General features: G+C 32.9%; 1 long non-coding RNA gene across 3 annotated transcripts; it reads right to left on the bottom strand.

Annotated features, from left to right (window-relative positions):
• Window positions 1-4241: 4241 nt before the first annotated feature.
• On the bottom strand, window positions 4242-11656 carry LOC110716467. 3 transcript variants are annotated; one of them, XR_002510503.1, is made up of 9 exons: window positions 11339-11656; window positions 11121-11217; window positions 9910-9977; window positions 9440-9497; window positions 7910-7992; window positions 7628-7797; window positions 6884-7042; window positions 6589-6752; window positions 4242-6511 (listed from the first exon to the last, which is right to left on the bottom strand). It is a non-coding gene; the product is annotated as an uncharacterized LOC110716467 (long non-coding RNA). The 3 variants fall into 3 exon arrangements; XR_002510504.1 differs by lacking the exon at window positions 9440-9497 and having other exon boundaries at window positions 4242-5041; window positions 6327-6511; window positions 11339-11655; XR_002510502.1 differs by lacking the exon at window positions 9440-9497 and having other exon boundaries at window positions 11339-11654.
• Window positions 11657-13881: the final 2225 nt, after the last annotated feature.

Here is a 13881-nt window from a genome sequence, read left to right as displayed (position 1 = left end):
TCCCCATCAAACAAAACCCAACAAAGAAAATTTCCGAAAATAATATAATTTCCAGTTATGTTAAGAATTAAAAAAAAAATATAAAAAGGCAAAGATGAAGTTTTTATTTTGTCAAATATTAAAAATAAAAGATATTGAAGATGTTTCGAAAAAGCAAAAGATAAAAACGTTGTTTAAGCTGTGGTATTGGTTGCCGGTAACAACCGTCACACCACCCAGCAATCTTTGCGAAACCACCGAAGTAATGTATTGCCCCAAGTGACCAAACTGGTAATTTGTTTGATTTTGGCATTCACTGCGTTGAAGATTCGAATAGTTGAGAATCCCAATTCCAATTCGAAATCTAGGAAGAATTATGGAGGATTTCAGGAAATTTATAACCCTAACCCTAGGTTTGGATTGAATTCGTGAATTGAGTGGAGGTATAATGAATTTGGGTCTCCTGCGAATGAATTTGATGGGTATTCGGGGAGCAATGGGGAGGTGGGTCATCATCTGGGTATGGATTGGGGGTAAAGAAGAAGAAAAGGGGGAGTGCGTTTGCGGAAGCTTTAGGGGAGACCAGAGACAATACAAATTTTTACCTACACCCTAGTGTAGGCAGAACTCCCTACACCCCTCCCCACTGCATTATCCTACACCTCTCCCCACTACATACATCTCCTCCCATCCTTCCCCTCTCCCATCCCAAATTATAGCAGCTATCACCGATTCACCGCATCTTACCTCCAAATTATATACAATATCCATCTATATTAACTCTAGAGAAATCCATTTTCAACAATCTCACCACCATTATCTCCTCTTTGACGACATTATAAACCTCGCCTCGTTCGTATAACCACCGTTTTATATAATCCGATTAAATCACAAGACTAATCACTTATAAACACTCGATTTCGATAAGGAATCTCGGATCTTTGAAATTAAATTTAATGGCAGTAGCACTACAAGAAAATAATCTTTTCGTAACGATTATTTTAACCTTTAGTATCGATTGTAATTGCAACAAAAAGCTTTCCCAACAAATGGTCATTAATATCCGTCGTTGCCTTAGCCTTTTAGTAGTGGTTTTCAATATCGCTGAGGTTGGCCTCAATAATCGATACGAAAAACTACATCCAATCGTGGTGATTATTGTAGCGATTATAATCGCTATAAATGTTGAACTCATTTTCTTCAAAAAAAAATAAAAAATCATACATATGATCTTTACAAGATTCGAACATGCAACCTCAAACTCTTATACTAAATGTTTCACCAATAAGCTATGACATATTTTATGTATTCTTTGTCAAACAATATTTATATATCTAGTGTAGAAAAGGCTTTTCGTATCGATTTTTGGGATTTAGTGGCGATTGTAAATGATACGATTTCCCAAAATTATATAAATGTGCAAAAATAGTGTGGATATGTATTATTATGTTTTCCGTATCGATTTTATATGGGAAAACCATGGCGATTGTAAAATGATACGATTTCCTTAATTATTTCACAAACATACTTGCATATTGTAGCGAATGTACAATCACTACAAAATAATCGTTACGAAAAGACAATTTTCTTGTAGTGTAGCAATTGTGTGCTCCTGGGCAACAATTGTGGTTATGACCGTAGTCATGGTTATGGTGGTGGTAGATGTATCTTCCATTATATGGAGTAGCGGCGGGAAATATAGGAGTTGATATTATATCCCATCACCACCACCATGGATCGTTTGTCACGGAGGAACGACGGCTTGAGCTAATTTGGGATGGCGTAGCGGGGTAGAAAATCGAACAGGGGAAATTGTTGGCAAACTTTTATAATTAAACATATAATATTTTTAAAATGAACATTTTTAACATTTTTTAATGGTTGTAAATGAACATTTGTTTTTATTAATTGTAAATGAACATTTATTATTTTATAAATGAACATTCAATTATGGAGCATTAAAATTAACCTATTGCGGATAACATGTTACAGTTTAATTATTTGATCAATAAAACAAACAACTTTCAAAGGATATTTTTGAAAAATAAGCACTATGTATCTAAAAGTCAATAACATAAAAAAAATTTAAGATATGTCAATTATAAAAATATTTAAAACTATGCAAATGAACATATAGAAATATGAATATATAAATGAACATTAATTATATTAATAATCTATTAACATGTGAATAACATCATACTGATATATAAATGAACATTTACCAAATTGAAAATGAACATCCATAAAATAGAACTTTCCGCTACGAACTAAATTTACAAATCTATATTCATATGAAATAGATTAAATTATCAAGAAAATTGCGAAAATTTAACCCTTTTTTTTTTTAATTTTTTGTGTCCAACAATTTTATAAACTAATAACATACCACAAATTTACAAATCTATATTATACTTGTGTTTTCGTTTCAAAAATCAACAAAAACACTTACAATTTCGATTTTCGACTTTGTTTTGGTAATTTTTCCAACGAAGTGCAAAATTTTCTCATATATTAGACATTGTGCTTGATTATTGCAGAGAACTGTAACTTTTTATTGAAATTTATTTGCAAATATAAGATTTTGATGAGAGAGAAAATGGGGAAATAAAATGAAAAGATGAAGAGAGAGAATTTGAATGGTGGATGGTTTTTTTTTTTTTTTTTTTTTTTTTTTTTTTTTAATGTAGTTAGTGGGGTATAGATTGTTACTGTAGCAAGTAGGTAGTACCGTAGTATATGGGATGTAAGGAGTTGGTGGAAGGAAGACTAATAGTAATACAGAACCGTTTTGCATGAGGGGTGTAGGTAGAAGACCCTACACTAGGGTGTAGGGCTCAATAACTATTAATATTAAGAGGCCTGGTTTAAGCCCAAGAAGCAAGTGTGCTTATAATCTACGGAGTATGTGCTAATAATTGGGGCCCAAACTTTCTTTCTTCATAGGACCATAGCTAGGTTGCACGAAAACGGAAACGAGAAACTGAAACGCGAAAATGCAGAAATGGGGAAACGTAGTTTTTAAAATTAAAGAAACGAAGGGAAACATGAGTTACTTAATATACATAAAATAGATTATAGAGAAATCACATGTTTTTATAAGAGGAAGAATAGTAAATGAAAATAGAGTGATGTAAATTGAAGCTCTCTTGAAAGAGTAAGTGAGTTTAAAGAGTAAGAATTAATAATTTTGTTAGAAATATTTTTTTCAAACCAATGAAACATTATTAAATATAAATTAGAGCTTCGGAAAAGTTTCCACAAATGTCTGAAACGAAAAGGTGTTGGAAACAGGAAATGCAAACCCTCAAAAGAGTTTCCGTGCATCAGAGGGCCATATATATAGTCAATGTAAAATGAAAAATTAAGACCATGGATGTGAGTCTTTAATCAATAAAAGTTGTACTTTCACCGTTTTCAAAAACTTGTAATAAAGGGTCAATTTATGTTAAAAATATAAATTATTAGAAAGGAGCTCGTGACGATAAGCACACGTCATGCATGATACATATGTACCCCACCTCACCCTGTCTTGCATCTTTCTCCATGCAAACACGTCTCAAATTAAGAGCAACATTTTAAATAAATTTTTTTATCTCTCACAAATATTCTCATTTGTTACCCAACTACAATAGTTGGGTAGCCATTATATTTCAAAAAAAAAATATTCTCATTTGTTGCAACTATTAAATAACGGAGTAAACTATGATAGCAATTACTTGTACCTTATATTTTAGTACTTTCATATCCATTCAAATACATTTTCAAACATTGCTTTATTCACATCAACTAATTTTTGCTAAACTTATGTTTTTAAAGCTGAACTTATTAATTTTTTTCTAAACTGAACTCATTTTTACTTAACTAAACTTATTTAGGTTAAAATCTTAACAAATGTCTCAAGGATTGAACTTAACGATACTGAACTTATTTTACTAAAACTTATTCAAATAGGAATAGGACCTTAATTTTTTTTTTTAATTCTTTAAAATGAGAAAGTAATGAAGACTCCTTCCTTCCACTTCCTTTCATTTAATTTTTTTTTTTTTTTTTTAATTTCGAACCAAACATTCTTTCAATTTCCTTTCTTTTGGATCCAAATCCCTTCTACCAACCTTGTTAGGGATTTCATATTACCTATTTAATAATTCAAATATGTTAAAATATTCTATTTAGTCATTTTATGTAACTTTAATTAATAAAAGCAGACTCTTATTATAATAATTTTGCAAATGCAATGGTTATTTAAATAAATAAAAAAATCGTGAAAGCAATGGGAACTGCATATGAAGTTGATTGTTTAGATTAAGTACAGCTTTGTAACAAAGAAAGTACATTATGTTTACTGATCAAGTAATCATTGATATGTTCTAGTAATACAATCAAGCAACTGTGACTCACTCTAGTGATATTAACCTTAATTTGATCAGCATGTGCCAAGCTCCCAATTATAGATTAGTGCAAATCCCAGAACTGCTCAAGCTTGACTCAGAGTAGAATAATGTCCTGAAATTATCTTTGTTGCTACAACATGATTAGCAGCTTCGGTACAATGAACTTCATCCCAATATATAGACTGTGACACATTGCTGCAGATGCTTGAGCCTGGTTGCCCACTTGTCGCGTTTTTGTCATAGAAGTATGGAGCCCCATGACCACAACAGGCTCCAAATTGATTCTTTAACAATTTGATGATTTTGTGTGCGCTAATAGTATACTTTTGTACTTAAAAAGAGCACAGCAAGCTTTCAATTAAAGGATAATTATACCATATTTTTCAACATAGATTATGACAGCATCGTCGTACACCGATCTTAGATTTGAGAGGAGCAATTGACAAAGATGTACACATCGCACAACCATTGATAGAAATCTGAATTCATGAACAAATTGTCTACCTGTCTTCCATGCAATGAAGCTTTAAATAAACTTAAAAAATGACTAAGAGATAACGCAGAATATCCAAGGTTTGAGAGAGCATCCACTTATATCTCAAGGTTGTTCTGCTTCATACCCTCCAAATTAACACTACAATTTCCATGCATGCAGCTAAACTATCAACCTAAATGACAAGCATGTACAGATTCAAATCAGATGTTGATCCACCAAGTGTAGACACCCAGGTTCAACTTCATCAAGCATTGCAAATCTTAAGGTCTTGCATGTCCTATAACACTGTGTCAATACAAAACTTTTGAAGACTTAAAAAGGGCCCCTATATTGATAAATTTCTAGCTAGCACTGTCATGCAATTTGAAAGGAAACAGACTTACAGGCTAACAGCTAAGTTTTGTAGCTTAGAAAAGTTACAAGAGAGCAACCCTTATTCAAATCACAAGATAAAACACGTCACTTGAGCTACAACATCCAAACCAATAACCATGCCAATAACAAGGAAGACAATAGAAAAAGGTAGACACACTGGAGTATTGCCAGAGCAAAAGAAAAGAGAAGTGATAACTGAAGCAAAAAGGAGAACAGACTCCCCCAATTTCAACATCTATTGCACAAATCTTTACAACAGATTTTCAAGATTAGAACACGATATCAGGGAAGCCTTTGCATATCAAAAGAATAACACTAATTCTGCTCAGCTTCCCTAACCACCCTCCCCCCCCCCCTCCCCTCTCGCGAGTGGACAGCGCCCATAGCATCATCGTCTATTTCATATAAGTCACTTCTAGTATTATTCTGATCCAGAAAGATAGCAAGAATAATAAGCTGTATTTAAGGTCCTTTAAAGTGATTTGGCAAAAGTTGCAAGAGATCAAATCAAAGATGCGAATCAAATAATTCTTATTTCACTATACTCTAAAGTCTAAACTAATAAGCTCGTTTTTTACTAAATTAATATTAATATAGCAAATCGACACCAGTTTAAATCCTGTTCCTTCTACCTCAGGATCCTGGTTTTGAAAAATCTAAATTTACATTTCAAAACTATCAGAGATAAGGAAAAAAATTCCTTGCTAAATTCTCATGTAAAAATTAGCACATATTAAACGCATCATTTAGTGTAAATTTCAACGACTTTCATCTCGCAACCCTTTATTTCAATTATTCGGCTAAATCAAATAATTGAGCTCAATTAGTTGCATACTAAAAAGAGCTAGAAACAGCAACGACGTAATCAAAGCAGCATATAGTGTAAATTTCACCAATTTTCCTCCAGGAATATCTATGTTAAGTTCTTCGCCTAACTAAAATAATTCAGCTAAAAGTAGTTGCACAAACTTAATTCCTTGACAAATTGATTAGGAAAATAATATCCAAAAACAGCAACAATGCAATCAAAAATTCAAAAATTAAAAATCAAAAGGACAAATCATGAGAGAGAAATAAATTACCTTACAATGCCAATTCTCATGATAGAAATGGCAGACAACACGATCATTGCTTATGCACACGAAAACATCCAATTCGATCAAGATCAGTGCCTTTACGACGATGCAGAGCATGTTCTACAGGTAAGCAGCCAAAGGGCCTTACGTTGTGGATCCAGGATTTTCTCCCACCATATATGGTAGTTTGTCTGTATCACATCAATCACCTTTAAAATAGTCCCCAGAATAGCAAAACTAATTAACAGTTAGAGTGTTGACGGCTTACCTGCACAGCTAATCTGATTTCTTCGAGAAGGGATGGAATCTTTCGAGCAACAGGACCATAAGTTAAGTTTGATGCACGAAGAGCCTTTACAAAATCGTTTTGTCCAATGTCAATTATATATAATGCACTGCGGAATCCTTCTTCATCGATCAAGTCCCTTGATCCTGCATAGAATGTAAGCAATAAGTCAACAGATTTTCTGATCACAGGTAACATTTCATAATTATGGACTTGTGTTCTACAGGAATAGAGAAACTACTGCTGCTAATAAGGTAAGAAGCTAGGCAAAGTATACCAAGTTACACGAGCTCAAGTGACTTGTTTTTAAAGAGTGATCTGGCGAACTTGAGCATTCAATGTAACTGGAAAGAACTCCGGCAGAAGGCTTGCACCCGCGACAGCAAAGTTGACTCCACTGGTAAAATTTGGTGACAGTAAATCCAATACAGTGCACCTGCCACAAAATTAAACATGAAACCAAGCTATTTCAGCTAGCTCTTCAATAAAACTTTTAGTGCTACAATATGACTGCTCAGCCCCAGAAGATAAACTTAGTAAGATTTTCAAAGCCCTATTACATTAAAAATCAGATCATATAGGATGAAAAATGAAGGAAGGCATCAAGTACAGATGTTTATAATAGGTATAGTGACAAATAACAAATAAAATCTTGATAGTTTGGATAGGCTATCCTTTTTTTTTTTTTTTTTTCTTTTTTCTTTTTTTGAGTTTTACTGTATTATACACTTACTACCATGAAAATCATCATATATTTTACATTAAATCGGTCACTTAAATTTTAGGAAGCAATAGGAATTAAGTTTGATTAATCAACAAGAACAAGCTTGGTACTATATGAAATCTTGCAGTAGCTTAATTAACCAAATTCATTAAACACTACATAGGCTAATGATTTTCATATGGATACATTTGTGCAAAATATCAAGTTTTTGCATACAATTGCGAGCTATGGTGCAACAAAATCAATAATCAGACAATATAAGCAAATTCTAAACATAAATTAGCAATATCAACTCACTCTTTCGCAAGAATTTCAATGGAAATGTAGCAAAGAAGTGAAGTGCCTTCATCCCAATCAAGACCAGGCCAAGAAAGATCACGCAACACAGCACAGCCTCCTCAGATTCCTTAGTAGACCTCTACATATCAGTATCCTCAATTCTCCGAACAAACTTTCCACCTTTCGACCTAAATACCGAAAATTTGCAGTATGAAAATTGCAAAACAAAAATAAAGTCAATTACTTTAATAGATAACCATATATGTAAAACTACGACAACCAGCATAACAAAAGGCTCACATGTCCATGATGGGTCTTCAAGACTTCAAGCCCCAATCCTCCACTCTACAATTGCCACCGATAACAAGCGCCTTGACAGGTACCTATTCAAATAATTAAAAAACAGAAGATAAGCTTACTAACAAATCCTAAACTTTTGAGAATGGATAGAGCTCATAGATACCAGCTCCCACAATCAATCAATTAAGGCAATAACTTTCCTACACATCAACATATGAAAAAAAAAATTCATTTTCATATTCCAATCAATGACTATAAAATCATTCTAGCAAGACAATACTGAAATACACTTGGATCTTTGTCATTCATAAATTATATTATACACTTAACATCTTGGCCATATCCTATTATTATATAGAATTATTTTCTGTGTATAAAATGCTAGCAAGCATGGCATATTAAGAATAGGTAGTTTTCTCAACATATAATAGAAGTATAAAACTAAAGAGTTCACTGATCCTCAAAGAACCTTGCAGAGTTCCTAATAAAACACCTCGGCCTAGGATAGGTAGTCTACGAAACCATTGATAATTTCGTAAGACAAATGCATCTTCAAGTTTCTTCAGATTTATCAATATACATTATTTCAATGGACAAATTTTACCTAGTTCCTTTAAGTGTCAATTTTTGCAATGTCTCAAATAAACACCTTTGACATAAAAGCAATTCACCATCAAACACAGCTTTCTAAGGTGAAACTATCAAACAGCAAGGATAATCAATGTTCCAGAGCACAACGAACAACCAGGAACATAAAAAATTCAACTAAAACCAATTATACAAAGCCTTAAACGTCTAAAACCCAGATACAATTAGAAAATAATAACTGAATCAACCTTAATGACCAGCCACTCAAAAACAATCAACAACTTAAACAGCTCCAACCAACATAACGACCTTTGTTTGGGCTCATGGTAGCCCAACCCTCCTAAGCTATTTTGAGTTATTAGATACTCCCTCCGTATTCTAATGATCTGCACATATACTTTTTGGGAAAGAACAGGAATAATGTATTACTTGTATAACGGGAGTGGGGTCAAAACGCAAAAATAGATTGGAGAGACTGAGAGAGGTAAATGGGATAAAAGTAAGGGAAAGTGAGAAAAGTAAGCGAAAGTGGTAAACCGACCGAAGCACAAACATATACACATATGAAACGGAAAAAGAAAAAACAACGGTGTGAGGCAACCATCAAGCGAACACTAAAACATAACATTTTCCAAGAAAAAAAAAAGACAAACAAAGGCCAACAAGAAAACAGATTCCAAGTGAAGCCAAAACCACACAAAGCCATGCAACTAAAACTCAGACAGACACCTCACAACAACTCAACAACACAGAACAAGAGAAAGAACACAGAATACATGGACCAAAAACCAATCCCCAGCAGACAAAGAAAGCAGGGCCTTCTAAACCAACCAGAGACGCACTACCCACCTCGCAGCGGAACAAAAGCAAAAAAAAAAAAAAAAAAAAAAAAAAAAAAAAAAAAAAACAGAAACAGAAACAGAAACAAAAGAGTCTGCTAACCATTTGAAAAAGCAGGAGCAAAAGGAGAAGCCAGAAAGAACCGAACGGGACACCAAAGCTGAAAGAAATGCAGACCACCATTTACAAGAAAGCAGATCAGCTACTGACCAAAGAACAAACAAATACACATATGAAACGGAAAAAGAAAAAGAACAGTATTGAGGCACCCATCAAGTGAACACTAAAAAAGAACAAATCCCCCCCCCCCCCCCCAACAAAAAAAAAAAGGAAACACCAGCCTACCAAAACCAAGAGCAACATAAAACCAAACACAAGAAACATATCAGAAAGGACTTTCTGATGAAACTCTCCACAAGTAATCAAATGAAATCTTTGCAGATTGCTGCGCATAAGAGCATAATCAAGAGTTATTATTAAGTGGGTATTATATCTATACCAGCAACAAAAGTTACAATGTTAATGCAGCATTCATATCTATACCAGCAATAAGAGCACCATGCAGTCATTACCTTCTGCTTAAATGGACAGCCCAAAGAAAAGCAACTCCAGCTCCAGCTCCTTATCCTCGGATGCAGATCTTAATCATCAACCAAACAGCAATTAGTCCTTAGATATAAGGATCATCAAAGCTCTTTAACAGATGTAGAACTAAGAACAAAAACTTTAAGTCAATGTACATATAATAAAAAGAATCACAGCAAGAATGGAGTTGTTGCTGAAAAAATGTGAAGAATGGAAATAACAAAGAAGCATTAATTTCATTATCAAAATTTATAATGCGGCTCCAGAATCTTTTATTAAGTTTGAACTTTTACTAAATCTACAAAACATCCATTATTCCATATAGTCAAGGCATTCGGTATAATATTACATCTAAAGTTATTCATTCTATCTCAAACTATCAATAATAATTATTAACATAGTACTTCATTACGAATATACCAAAGAATAAGCACATAACCAAATCGGAGTAGATAAATGTAGGTAAAGCAAAAATAAAATCCAATATACTGCCATTCTAAATTCTAAACCTTTTATCAAGTGAAGTTAAAATTACAAAGCAAGAACACCAAAACTCTAAAATTAAAGAGAGCGAAATAAGTTAATCATCATTGTTACAAGTAATACACAATTTTACTATTTTTATAGAACTAAAGATCTGAGTGATATAAATTAGTATACTTGAGAGATTTAAATGAGAGATTTAAATGACAGATTACCTAAACCTAAAAATTGATTTTGTTTGCAAATTCACAACCCTTACCCCATTAAGCAACAATATAAAAACCCTAAAACAAGAAAATCGAGCAAACGAACATGAAGGTCAAACAAACCGAACAAGGAAGTGTACAAAAAAAGTAGAAAGACCACAATCAAGAACACTATGGAATTATTCATTGTTAACATGACATGGCTTTGACTCAAGATTGCAGATCCAGTCAATCAAGTTTCTAACTCACACACACGACACACCAACATATAATAAACAAATTAAAGAAAGAAAATAACTCGGAGGGACAACGCAATATTGTGGAACGTGAATTTGCAACTTATTGATGCAAAAAGAATAATAACAATATTAACAAGTAAAAACTATAAGAAAGATGACAAAAATGATCAAAACAAAGAGACTAAACAGCTTGACAATTCGAAGATATTCTAAGACAATTTAACAAAAATTAACATTAAGACATACAGAAATGAAACCAAAACAAATTACCAATACAAAATATGAGTAGTGCCTGCAATTGAAGGTTGATTTGAGAGGTGTTGGCAGCTCCAACACTGCGTCTTTCTCTGTATATCGGCTATCCTTTCTAATTTGAATAACATAAGAAAATAAAAATGGAACACATACATGAGCAACAATAATAGTCAGATACACATCGTCACATCAAGTAAATTCATGATTTGGGAGCATAGTAGAATATTGCTTACTTGGGTAGCATTCAATCGAGCAACTCTCCACTTTCACACAACCTGATTACAAATGATAATCAACACCATATCAGTAACAAGACAATAGGTTAGTTGACAAAAGTGAGGAAAAGTTGAATGCCTCTTTTAAAGGAGAATACATAGCAGGCATCCTAAGATGCAGGATCTATCATTGAAGAGTATGAAAGTGTCTAGGGTGAAAGTGTGAATATGGGGGGTATAATGGGCATCCACATAATATAATAATATTACGTGACACAAACAATTAATGTCAACAGCAAACTTGCAAAATTACTCACTAAACCTCTTAAGAAATTCAAAAGGTTATAAAATGACATACCCTGTATTAAATGTCTTAAATCACTAGGTTATACAGACTAAATTTTCCTAGCCTTGACAACTTTGATCATTTAAATTATAATCCATTCAATGGAAATTCATTTAAATTAATTCAATGGTATTAACACAATCCAAGCATCTGATACAATCCTTACCATCATGATAACCTATCTTGCATTTCTTTATGTTCTTGGATACAACGTAGAGCAATACTAACAGCTTCCTTGGTAAACGAAGACACACATTACATCCATTATCATGGGTTCTTTTCAAAATTACCCAAATTTAGGCCATACATTACATCCATTATCTATGTCAACAAATCTCTATTTATTTTTTTATTTTTTTTAAATGGCCTTGAAAAAGATGAAACAGAAGAACAATGAAGTTACTGCATTCACTTTTATCAATTTTGTAAAATAAAGCTGTCTAAAGTTACCAATAGGCGTATATAATCTTTAGGCATTCCTGTGCTAAGGAAACTACTTGCATAAGCGGAGAAAACTAACCTACCCTAACTGTAGTATGATGTAATTCTTGATGATGTTCTAAACAAGCCTAATGTGTTTGCTTATTTATAATTTAAATGGCAAACCACACAAATACCCTCTAAAAAAGGAAAAGAAACAAAAAACAAAAATGTTGCATATATTATATAGTCTAGTTAGAAAATGTCGCTTCATTCTAAACAAACCTAATGAGTTTGCTTATTTATAATTTATATACTCAGTTTAAATATATCTGTCATACATTGTCCAAAGTACCCTGCTAAACCAAATAAGGCCTGAATAACTCCTTCACTAAACAAAGAACAAGCCCTTTTTTCATAGGACATGCAAAATAATATGCTTTTAATCAAGTGAGACGAATTATAGTATTAATGTGGAAGTTCATTGAATTAAGTGTAAATGAACACGCCTTCAAAATGCTTTTATAATGACATCTTATGATCAAACATAAACATATAGGAACTACAAACCAAATCACTCATCTTAAATTGGAAACATTGGTACCACGAGTGTTTATTCAATGGAAAAGAACCCTTTAAAATCCTCTCTAAATCAGCCCTTCTTCATGGCTTTTAAAACCCAGAAAACCCCCAAATAAAACCAGAAAAAAACACTCCTCAAAACCTTTAAATCTTATTCAAATTACCAGGACCCAAAAAAAAAAAAAAAAAAAAAAAAAAAAAAAAAACCATATAAATAAAGCAAAACAGTTGCTAAAAACTCAATCTTTGCAAAGAGTTTGTGATCCTCATAATGTTTTGTAGAATCTATATTGATACTCCATCTAATAACAAGTATGGAGGTAATAAATTACACTGAAGTTCATTAGGAAATTCCCCACGTCAATTTATAATATAACTTTATTCTTAACCATGTGTTTTCCTAAATAAATGTCCATTACCATCATATCTAATATTAAGCGGTAGTGATCTTTGATGACGAGAAGCTTGTAGGTAAACAAGCATTACCATGGTTATGAACATGACGCTTCTCTTAAAATTACATACAGCCTCATTAACATTACTGTCATTTATTATCTCTCACCAAATGATTTTTAAGGGCCATGTTTGGAATGAGGAGAAACAAAGGTACAAGATAGTTAATAAATTACCAGACAGGAAGGGTTGACAATTATTACCCTCATTAGGTAGTAATCTATTACCTTCTCTTCCTCCTCTCTCTTCCACCAAATACTTATGATCACCTCGCAACCATCCCATTTGCAACCCCTTTATGAATATTACCCTGATGTCCCCGTTCTAAGCATATAGTAAGTCATAAGTCACTATGCAGTTATCTAGTTTCACTCATTCACTACTGCTAATGAACATTTTGCAGGCTTCTCTTTGTTCAATAATATCCATAAAAGTCTTGTAACTAAGTGCTCATCTAGGCTGAGCTAGATAGCTTTGGTTGCTATTAGCTCATAATCACACCTATAAACCACACAGAGGAAAAGCCACTGTGCTATTTAGGCATTTAGGAACCTCCGTGTTTTTTCTCTTCAAAATGACCTTTAAACATTATCTATAGCCAGTCAGCCAATAACATACGTTCCTCATGTTTAATAAAATGATAATTATTTATGTTCCAACCATCAGCTGAAAATAACCACCTATACAACAACATAGCCTTACAAAGTTATCTTATAAATCATAGCATGGAAACCATATATAAGGGAAATAAGAAAAATCC

This window comes from Chenopodium quinoa, unplaced genomic scaffold, assembly GCF_001683475.1.
Source record: "Chenopodium quinoa cultivar QQ74 unplaced genomic scaffold, ASM168347v1, whole genome shotgun sequence".
Lineage (NCBI taxonomy): Eukaryota > Viridiplantae > Streptophyta > Magnoliopsida > Caryophyllales > Amaranthaceae > Chenopodium > Chenopodium quinoa.
The sequence above is the reverse complement of the archived record's forward strand: the minus strand, read 5'-3'. Positions and strand labels throughout refer to the sequence as shown.